The sequence below is a fragment of the Podarcis raffonei genome, chromosome 6 (assembly GCF_027172205.1).
Source record: "Podarcis raffonei isolate rPodRaf1 chromosome 6, rPodRaf1.pri, whole genome shotgun sequence".
In the NCBI taxonomy this organism is placed as follows: domain Eukaryota; kingdom Metazoa; phylum Chordata; class Lepidosauria; order Squamata; family Lacertidae; genus Podarcis; species Podarcis raffonei.
The window spans coordinates 12,041,472-12,053,420 of record NC_070607.1 but is presented as its reverse complement, the minus strand read 5'-3'; positions in this window follow the sequence as shown (position 1 = coordinate 12,053,420).

Below are 11,949 nucleotides of genomic sequence, written 5' to 3'. Positions count from 1 at the left end.
TGAATTAAGATTGCATCAGAAGTGCCTTCTGTGGATAATATAGCAATGGTAAAGGGAGCAATGGTAAATGGGAGCGGGTGGCGATGTGGTCTAAACCACTGAGCCTCTTGGGCTTGCCGATCAGAAGGTCAGCGGTTCAAATCCCCACGACGGGGTGAGCTCCCATTGCTCTGTCCCAGCTCCTGCCAACCTAGCTGTTCAAAAGCACGCCAGCGCAAGTAGATAAATAGGTACCACTGTCACAGGAAGGTGAATGGCATTTCCATGTGCTCTGGTTTCCGTCTGGCGTTCCGTTGCACCAGAAGTGCTTTAGTCCTGCTGGCCACATCACCTGGAAAGCTGTCTGTGGACAAACACCAGCTCCCTTGGCCTGAAAGCGAGATGAGCGCCGCAACCCATAGTCGCCTTTGACTGGATTATATGCTAAGGTTCCCAGACGTCCCCATTTCCCGGGGGCGGTCCCAGGATTTACAAATCAGTCCCCTTACAAAATCCATTGAAGTTGAAAAGTGTCCCCGGATTCATTGAAAAAAATCTGGTAACCTTATTATACGCCCTGGGCTCCTTTACCTTTTTACCTTTAATACAGCTATGTAACTCACTGAAGTTAATGAACTTATTCAAGTGCACTGTAGTGTAATACAACCAGGGCCAGGCTGTTTATGAGGCAGACTGAGGCAGCTGCCTCAGGCGGTGGAATTCAAGGTGTGCCTCTGTGGGCATCTGCCACCAGAAAAGTGAAGAAAAGTGGCTTCAGTGGCTTCCAAGAACTGGCAAGTCTCATGAGAACCCACAAGATATTGCTGGAGCCCTGGCAAGCAAGGTTTTGGCAGGGGTGGCAAGGGGTTGCACACACAAGGCAGCCCTTTCCCAAATCACTTCAGGCTGCAAAACAGAATGGGCTGCTCCTGAATATGCCTGAAGTAGAACTAAGATCAGTAGCAGGATCTTTTTTCCTAAACAACTGCAAATCAGACACATCTCTTCTGGAAATGACAAACTTACAGCAACCTCTGAATTATGTGATACCCAGTTCTACCTCTCTTTCAAATCAGAACCAGTGAAGGCAGTGAAGGTCCTGTTTGAGTGCCTGGAGGCGATTGGAGGATGGATGGTGGCTAATGGATTGAGGTTGAATCCTGACAAGACAGAAGTACTGTTCTTGGGTGACAGGGGGTGGGCTGGTGTGGAGGACTCCCTGGTCCTGAATGGGGTTACTGTGCCCCTGAAGGACCGGGTGCGCAGCCTGGGAGTCATTTTGGACTCACAGCTGTCCATGGAGGCGCAGGTTAATTCTGTGTCCAGGGCGGCTGTCTATCAGCTCCACCTGGTACCCAGGCTGAGACCCTACCTGCCCGCAGACTGCCTCGCCAGAGTGGTGCATGCTCTAGTTATCTCTCGCTTGGACTACTGCAATGCGCTCTACGTGGGGCTACCTTTGAAGGTGACCCGGAAACCACAACTAATCCAGAATGCAGCAGTTAGACTGGTGACCAGGGGTGGTCTCCAAGACCACATAACACCGACTGGGTGTGGCTGGGGAAACCCGGCCAGATGGGCGGTTACAAATAAATTTATTATTATTATTATTATTATTATTATTATTATTATTATTATTATTTGGCCGACAACTAAAGACTCTGGTGAAGATTAGCATTCTTTACAGCACAATCTCAGGCATGTCTACTCAGAAGGAAGTCCCACTGAGCTCAGTGGGGCTTACTCCCGGGGAGGTGAGATAGCTAAGACTACCACATAAACTGACTGAAAAGCCTTTATTAGAGCTAAGCTTTCAAGTTCACCAGAATTCTTATTCAGACTGGACGTTACTTACATAAGAAAAGAAGTGGGCGTGAAGAAACAATGTTATTTGATGTGATGTCAGATTTTGTAGTTCATACCAGTGTTTTTTCCCATCACACCCATGAACAGTCTCTGTTTTCTCATCCCCACCCACGTTTTTTTAATAGCCAGAGTGAATGGGTGCTAATGAGTTCTAAAGCTTTCTCACTGCTTTGTGACCTGTCACTTAATTCCGCTTCTGATGGACAGAACACAGCTGCCTGCCATTGTTCTCCAGACATTCCCATTCAGGGAATGTCCTAATGAACTTTGCCAACTACTGCAACAAACTTTTCCAACTGAAGTCTTATGGAACTAAATGGTTATGCAAGAAAAGGTAAAAAGGTAAAGGACTCTTGGACGGTTAAGTCCCGTCAAAGGCAACTATGGGGTTGCGGCGCTCATCTCACTTTCAGGCCGAGGGAGCCGGCGTTTGTCCACAGACAGCTTTCTGAGTCATGTGGCCAGCAGGACTAAACCGCTTCTGGTGCAACGGGAACACTGTGACGGAAACCAGAGGGCCCAGAAACGCTGTTTACCTTCCCGCCACAGCAGTACCTATTTATCTACTTGCACTGGCATGCTTTCGAACTGCAAGGTTGGCAGGAGCTGGGACAGAGCAATGGGAGCTCACTGCGTCGCGGGGATTCGAACTGCCGACCTTCTGATCGGCAAGCCCAAGAGGCTCAGTGCTTTAGACCATAGCGCCACCTGCACCTTGCAGGGATCCACAAGTATTTCAAAATGGTTTCCTCTGCTTCATAAAGGTAGCAAAACCTTCAGTTCTCATCATAACATGGGGAGCACCTGGAGGTTTTCTGCATATTCAGTACTGGCAGCTGTTGCGCCATGTTGACCCTGTCCACATTCAGGTAATCACAAAAGCCTTGAATGGAAAACCAGCTACCGAAATGTGGGCTTTTTGGTAGTTTCCAAGGCTGGCCCACTTGTTCTCTCCAGAGGTCAATCCAGTTATAAAAATGGATTTTGCAGGTATTTAGAAAATTCATTTCTTGTGGAGCGTCCAGAAACACTCACAAGGCACTTCAGGAAGAGCAATCGCTTAGGCTAAACAGCCAGGTCCTTTGAGTATTGAAGAAAAAGTAGCAGGCCTTTTCTTTCCTAACCAGAGGTGCTATCTAGGGGTGGGCTGAGGGGCCCAAAATTTTCATGGAGGGAGCCGGCTCCCCTCATTATTCCCCAGATCTCTGTTCTGGTCCGTCAAAGTTTACCATCATTCACACATGCATTCACACATGTTTCTCAGAAAATGCTTAATTGCCTAACTGTCCACTGCCATTGGAACTTGTAACAAAATACGTAAGATTAAAGCTATATCAAGTTTATCCATAAATTCAGTGTAAAGGGAGATTGGATACCTAACTGGAATCATGGAACTTTCTCCAAAACCATCACAATGCAGAGAGATACATAAGTACCAGTACTTCAGAAGTCACACGGAACCCATTCCAGAAGTCCGTTCGACTTCCAAAATGTCCGGAAACCCAAGCGCAGCTTCTGATTGGCTGCAGGAAGCTCCCTGTCGGACGTTCGGCTTCCAAAAGAACGTTTGAAAACCGGAACACTCACTTCTGGTTTTTGATCGTTCGGGAGCCAGAACGTTCGACTCCCAAGGCATTCGGGAGCCGAGGTACGACTATATGCAGAAAGGCAGGGCTGGACTTTGGTAATCTTTTGGAATATGGTACCAAGTGCAAGGCCAAAATTTGGTGCCACAAAATGGATTGTCTCAATTATGGATCTTCTCAATCTTGCATCCCTTTGGCTCAGTGCCCTGTGCAGTGGAACTGCCCGCACCACCCAAAATCTGGCACTGATACAGGCGAAGGTCCAGCCCTGATCTGGCACCTGAAAGAATATAAGGAAAGCGAAGGCAAGGGCCTCAGTCGCCAGAATGAGAATGAAGGTCACCCAAGGCAGCAGTGCTCTCTTAGCACACTTTGAAACAATGAAAGTAATACACAACATTGAAAAAACAGCACACCTCTAGGAAGACCATCAAGCCCAGAGTCTAAAATTACTGAACTGTGCCTCTAGCGCATAGCGATGCTATGTGTGTTATTAGACTCTGCAAATTTTGTGACAGATTACAGACACACAGAAATGTGTCTAAAAATCATAGCATCCAATCTAAAAAGTTCATTTACCTGGAAGTAAGTCTGCTTCCTGGTTTTCTAGAGAAGTGAAGCATTTCTAGAGAAAATGATGAAAGTATTATTTCTTCTGTAATCAGCAAAATGTATTCCCATGGTGGTTTTTTTGGTTACAGAGAATACTCTCCACAGAGAAAGTGTATTGCTTTAGAATGTACAGTTAGATGGAAATCTGTATGCATGGCCAGCCCAGTCATGCAATACTTACCTTAAAATAGAGATGGGGTAGAGGCAGAACCAGGTGGAAACTAGGGAAATAATATTGTTATTGTGGTCTCCAACTTGCAGATCAGACAGATAGATAGATAGATAGATAGATAGAAAGAAAGAAAGAAAGAAAGAAAGATGATAGACAGACAGACAGATACTTCAGTGGGGAAGTAAAATGAAAGAAAAGAAAGGGTGGAATAATAATAATAATAATAATAATAATAATAATAATAATAATAAAAAAAAAAAAATTTTATTTATATCCCGCCCTCCCCAGCCGAAGCCGGGCTCAGGGCGGCTAACAACAATAAAAAAGCACAACATTCCAAAATCACTTCACTACAAAATTACCATAATTCAAATCAAATTGATGGCAACCATTAGGCTAAAGGAGCCCTGTAATTGTGAGGCGCTGAGGGAATTTTGGTGAAATTGTGACCCCGCAGGTTAGGGATACTTAAAAAAAAAAACCGTGAGCGTCGAGGTTGAGGCGTCGAAGCCTGATTTTTTTTGGTCTATGATAAAACGTGCTGTTTGCATTGCTAAATGTTGCAAGGGAGAATTTGCAACAGTTTGGCACCATTTTTGAGGGAATTGGATAACGCCAGATTTTTTGTGAAACTGTGACCCTGCGGGTTAGGGATTTTTTTGGAAAAAGATTTTCTGCTGGTTAAGACACCTAAGTCTGATCCCCCCCCCCATGATAAAATGTGCTTTTTGCACCGCCAAACTTTCCAGGGGAGAATTTCTAACTGTTTGGCACCATTTTTGAGTAAATTGGGTAACGTCAGATTTTTTTGTGAAATTGTGACCCTGCGGGTTAGGGATTTTTTTTGAAAAAATGTCTTTCTGCGGGTTCAGGCACCGAGGGCTATTCTGTTTGATTTATGATAAAGTGTGCTTTTTGCACTGCCAAACCTTGCAGAGGAGTATTTGCAGCAGTTTGGCACCATTTTTGAGTGAATTGGATATTTCAGATTTTTGGTTAGGGATTTGGGATTTTTTCACAAAAAAGTTTTTCCACAGGTTATGGAGATGCTTTTCTCCGTCAACACCAGGTGAATAATTAAGCATACTAACAATTTGCAAGATTTTGATTTTTGAAGGCTTTTTAAAATTTGCCACTGAACATGTTTAAAGTTTTTGTTATTGAAGATCTGATAATTTTGATTTTACGATATATTGTGAACTGCCCCAATATATTTTTTTCTGAATGAAAGGATAGTATAGAAATGTTCTCCATATACATACATGTCTCTACCTGCATTCTAAAATGTTAATCTCAGGAGGCTGTAGCTTCATTTCGATGTGTGGATTGGCTCTAAAAGCATGCAGTGAAAACATCTTTGCTTCAGCTGCGGGTTTTGTTTTGTTTTTAATTTCAAGAACATGTTGGTCCGGTTTTGGAAAGGTCAGCAATGTGGTTTTAAATCCTTCACGTTCCTTTTCAAATTCCTTATTGCCAGTGCATGCTGTCTTTCACTGTTTTCCCCTTAGGATTAGGGGATTAATTAATTAATTAGGATTAGGGTTAATTAGGATGCTGGACACAGGAGGCTCTGTGGTCTAAACCACTGAGCCTCTTGGGCTTGCCGATCAGAAGGTCGGCAGTTCAAATCCCTGTGACGGGGTGAGCTCCTGTTGCTCTGTCCCAGCTCCTGCCTACCTAGCAGTTTGAAAGTACGCCAGTGCAAGTAGATAAATAGGTACCACTCTGACAGGAAGGTAAATGGCGTTTCCATGCGCTCTGGTTTCCATCATGGTGTCCCGTTGCGCCAAAAGTGGCTTAGTTATGCTGGCCACATGACCCAGAAAACTGTCTGTGGACAAATGGCGGCTCCCTCAGCCTGAAAGCGAGATCAGCGCTGCAATGCTAAAGTCGCATTTGACCGGACTTAACCATCCAGGGGTCCTTTACCTTTAATTAGGATGATGTGGTTTACTGTCATAGGCTAGCCCTGGTATAGAGAAGCAATATCTCTGCAGGCTTCATGGGCTTGGCTGCCCACTGACAGTTCCTGGGGGTAGTACCCACCCTACCCTGGGCACCCTGAAAGCTTTGCTCCCGTCGTAGTCTGGGACTTTCTCAACTTTGGGTCCCGAGATGTTGCTGAATTACAGCTCCCATCATCGCTAGCCAGCTGTTAGGGATGGTTGGGGTTGGGGTTCAAGAACATCTGGGGACCCAAGGCTGAGAAAGCCTGGTCTGGGAACTAGAGGAACAGTCAATGTCCATGAGCTCAGAAAGCTCTCTGCATCTGTGCATCCCCAATATGGTGCCCTGTGCGAGTCCAAAATTTGGTCACCCCCCAATGGATCTTCTCAATTATGGTTCTTCTCAATTTTTGCACCTCCTTGGCTCATCACCCTGGGGGAGGGAGGACTGCCTCAACTGCCTCAACCTGGCGCTGATCCCTGTTGGGAATTGCTTCCCACTCAATGATGTATGGAAGTGAGAGCTGGACCATAAAGAAGGCTGATTGCTGAAGAATAGATGCTTTTAAATTATGGTGCTGGAGGAGACTCTTGAGAGTCCCATGGACTGCAAGAAGATCAAACCTCTCCATTCTGAAGGAAATCAGCCCTGAGTGCTCACTGGAAGGACAGATCGTGAAGCTGAGGCTCCAATACTTTGGCCACCTCATGAGAAGAGAAGACTCCCTGGAAAAGGCCCTGATGTTGGGAAAGATGGAGGGCACAAGGAGAAGGGGACAACAGAGGACGAGATGGTTGGACAGTGTTCTCGAAGCTACCAGCTGGTCCATGGGGTCACGAAGAGTCAAACACGACTAAACGACTAAACAACAACAATGAACCATAGCTTTATTTTTATTTTTTTATTTTTTTAAAGTATGTTTCTAGCTTTTATAAAACCTGAAATATGAAGCAAACTGTCCAAGCACCATTGTCATTTGTATTATGAGAAACTAGTTGTATAATAGGTTTAGTTCAGGGGTCAGCAAACGTTTTCAGCAGGGTGTCCCTCAGACCTTGTGGGGGGTGAACTGAAGGGTTATATAGAGCTTATATAGAGCTCAACAACAACGCAACTGTAACAACTTTCTGTAACTATCCAATCACTGAACGTCACTTTCAATTCCTTATTTGCATATGTGGACCTGAGTGAAAACTATCTATAGTATCCCCCTGCTGGCCCACGGTGAGAACTTCAGTATATAACAAATACCTTCCAGAGAGCAAGAAGAGGTACAACTAGAGAGAGTTGTACCTGCAGGGAGTCCACTTAAGGGCAAACCAGTAGGGGGCGCCCTATGACTTACATCAGATAGTGGCACCCCGAGGGGTCCCCGGAGGGGCTGTGACATGGCCCTAGCCCACGTCCAGGCTTCGGACAGGATTCACACCCCGGATCCCTTTACAGCAGTGGTAGGCAATCTAAGGCCCGTGGGCCAGATGCGGCCCAATCGCCTTCTAAATCCGGCCCACGGATGGTCCAGGAATCATCGTGTTTTTACATGAGTAGAACGTGTCCTTTTATTTAAAATGCATCTCTGGGTTATTTGTGGGGCCTGCCTGGTGTTTTTACATGAGGAGAATGTGTGCTTTTCTTTAAAATGCATCTCTGGGTTATTTGTGGGGCATAGGAATTTGTTCATTTCCTCCCCCCAAAAAAATATAGTCCGGCCCCTCACAAGGTCTGAGGGACGGTGGACTGGCCCACGGCTGAAAAAGGTTGCTGACCCCTGAGGGAAAAGGGTTGCTGACCCTTACTGAGGCAACTCAGTCTTCAGTATTTTCCTATTATTATTATTATTATTATTATTATTATTATTATTTCCTATTATTATTATTATTATTACTACACCATCCATGTTTTTCTTCTTCCTGGGTTCAAACTGGAGACACACTATAATCAGAAGAATGTGTATGCACTTTCTCAAATTTCCCCCAAACCACGGGAGCAAACCCTCCCTGTAAATTCAGGACAGCACAGGTTTAACTCTGCCCTCACTCCCTTCTCGGAAAGTTCAAGCATGTCTTGAAAATTCCTCAGCTGGTTATTCTGACTGGTATGTAATTGGAATTTATAAGTTTTTGGAATGCAGAGTTAAAGTAAATTATCAAACCATCAATTCTAGCATGCACTAGAAAGACAGACAACAAAATAATATAATTTGGCATTTGAACAATTGGCATTATTGATTGAATTATAATTTGGTATTGTGACAATGAAGCTTTTATTGGGTTATTGTAACTGAAAACTAATAAAAATTATTGCACAAGAAAATTCCTCAGCTGTAGAGTGAGCTGCATGAAGGAATCGTACTATGGATTTACTCCCCGTCTACAGTGAGCACTTTTAAAAAAAAGTTAATATTTTTAAAAGCACCTTAAAGGCTAACGCATTGCTACAGCATAAACTTCCATAGATTGGACTCCACTCCATCACATACATTAAATAGGTAGGTGAAAGGAGGATAACATCTAAAGGAGAGAGAGAGAAATGTTAATCATGAGAACGGAGGGAAATGAAATATAGATATTAGGCAGTAGCTCCCTTTTTAAACACACCAAAGATACAGGCAGCTAAGGGAAGCTAATCTCAGCTCCCTTCTTACCTGCTCTCACCTTACCTGGCTGCATTCCATTGCTTCAAAAACATTTTCTTCACCTTGACTCCTTTAAGTTATTGGAGCTGGGCTGGGAGAAAAGTGCTTTAAAGGAACAGCAAGCCGACCGGGACAGGGTTTGTTCCCAGCTTATGTGCTTCTCCTTTCTGAGGAGATGAGAGAGGGAAAGGAAGGAAGTAGCTGGCATGCCAGGGTATTCGTCCATTTTGCCCAGTATTGTTTAGCTCTGCTAACCAGAGCCGAGTGCAAAAATGAGGGAGCACATTTTGAGAGTAGGAATTTCTTTTCAGCACCAGTACTGAACTGAGACCACAGACCTTTCGCACAAAGGCCTGTTCCTAACTTTTTTTCATTTCAGCAGCCGAATGTAGTTGGGGGCAGGGTGGATAAAAATCAATGATTTTTAAAATAATAATAATAATAATAATAATAATAATAATAATAATAATAATAATTCAGATTTTTAAAAATTTAAATCAGATTTTTAAAAATTTAAATCAGATTTTTTAAAAATTTAAATCAGATTTTTTTAAAATTTAAATCGGATTTTTAAAATAAAATGCTTTTGGAGGAAAAAATCTTTCTAAAGATAGTTTTCTATTTAAGTTACATTATAGTCCAAAGGCTATTCATCAGCAAATAAGGATTTGTTCTAAGTTTTTCATGTGTACTAAAACATAGTGTAAGTTTTTTTTTTTAAAAAAAGTTTAACCACAACGGTTAACAAACATGGATACATATGCTATAATGTTATTGTTTTAGTTAAATAAATTGTTTAAATTGTTCTTAAGGAAATGATTATTTTTCTCCTTCCAATAAAGCACAGCAGAAGAGTTGTCCAAATATAAACAATAATTTATAATCTACACATTTCTGATAGAATAACCAAATCAGTAATTTCTGATGTAACTGTAAAAACTACACTGAAAATTTATTATTCCAAAAATGAAACCTTCCTCTGGTTGTAAATATTAAGAGGATGCCAGCAAGGTTGAACCTTTCTGTAAAAAATGATTTAAATTAAGCCTTACTGACTAGTGATTTAAATTGATTTGATTTAAATCAAATCCACTCTGGTTGGAGGAAAGCCATTTTGATGCTGGGATTGTTAAGCAACTGATGACCCTTGCTGACTCCAGATATCTGTCAGCACAGCCAGATCTAACTTCTGCCAGCCTCTGCCAACGTGAAACCCAGGCCCTTCCACACACAAGGCAAATGTTTGGCCACTAAGCTGTGTGATGCCCTTCCCTTTTTTCCCATGTGAACAGGGCAAACGGCTGCTCACTGCATCTAGTTCTCTAATAAATAAGTAAACAAGCAAAACAAAGAAAGGGAAGATCAAATAAAGGGAAGATACCTACTGTTAAGGGACGCGGGTGGCACTGTGGGTTAAACCACAGAGCCTAGGGCTTGCCGATCAGAAGGTCGGTGGTTCAAATCCCCGTGACGGGGTGAGCTCCTGTTGCTCGGTCCCTGCTCCTGCCAACCTAGCAGTTCGAAAGCACGTCAAAGTGCAAGTAGATAAATAGATACCGCTCCGGCGGGAAGGTAAACGGCGTTTCCGTGCGCTGCTCTGGTTTGCCAGAAGCAGTTTAGTCATGCTGGCCACATGACCCGGAAGCTGTACACCGGCTTCCTCGGCCAATAAAGCGAGATGAGCGTCGCAAACCCAGAGTCGGTCACGACTGGACCTAATGGTCAGGGGTCCCTTTACCTTTACCTACTGTAAAGTCAACCTTACAAGGTTCTTGCAGTGGTAAGGCAGGTGGTGCAGAGGGTAGGCGCTACACAGCGGTGATTGGGCGTGTGATTGGTGTATGCGGCCAGGTGTGGTTGGGATTTGTTGTTGTGGCATTTGGTCGGGCGATTTGTGGCTGTGTTCGGTCAGACGATTGGTGCATAGCTGTCAACATTTCCCTTTTTTAAAAGGGAAATTCCCTTATTCCGAATAGGATTCCTCGCAAGAAAAGGGGAAAGTTGACAGCTATGGATTGGTGCCTTCTGCGAGGCGTGCGATTGGCAGCTGCAGTCAGGCGGTTGAGCGATTGACAGGCACCCCCGCCCCCATAAAAAGCTGAACAACTCTGGGCAATTCCCACCCCAAAAAAGCTTAACATCTCCTCCCCAATTTCTTAATTTGGAGTCCCAAAGAATAAGGGTCGTATTATACACGAAAAAATACGGTACATCAACATCACCCTTATTCTTATCCTTCCATAGGACCCAGAAAACAATACAGTGGTACCTCAGGTTACATATGCTTCAGGTTACATACGCTTCAGGTTACACACTCTGCTAACCCAGAAATAGTACCTCAGGTTAAGAACTTTGCTTCAGGATAAGAACAGAAATCGGGCTCCGGCGGTGCGGCAGCAGCAGGAGGCCCCATTAGGTAAAGTGGTGCTTCAGGTTAAGAACAGTTTCAGGTTAAGAACAGACCTCCGGAACGAATTAAGTACTTAACCCAAGGTACCACTGTACATTGTGTAACAAATGCTATCCAACCCAAATCATGTGGCATCCAAGGCTATATACCTGGGGAAGCAAAAATGCAACAATAATAATCTGTTCTAACCATTTGCTGTCCTTTCATGATATCCCAAATTTTCTGACTGAGCCTCACTCCCAGCGATCCAGTTTGTGAATCGGAAGTGGGGACTGGGTCACCAATAAAGTGTGTGTGTGTGTGTGTGTGTGTGTGTGTGTGTGTGTGTGTGTGTGTGTGTGATTGGGGGGGGCACGGACTTATAGGAGGCTTTGGAGAGATTTTGGAGCTGCGAGTCCACCCGGAGCATGCCGTTATTTTAGGATCCGAGTTAAGAATGTCAGAAAGGAGCGCGGTGGCGAGGAAGCGTCTGCGCTGGAAGCCAACCCAGATTTTGCCTGCCGGAAGAATCACCTGTAGCAGGTGAGCAGGCAAAAACGCGAAGATCTTGCCGGAAGGCACTGGCCTTCCTTACAGTGAGTGATCCTCCGCAGGCTTGGGATCCACAGCAAGAAGTCGACCAACTTAAACCTAGCAAGAATCGGCGTTTGCGGATCTGCTTCTGGCTCTAACTTCACGGCCCCACCTGGCGACTCTTTACGCGCAGGCTCCACCTCTGAGATCGCTCAGAGAGCAGCAGGAG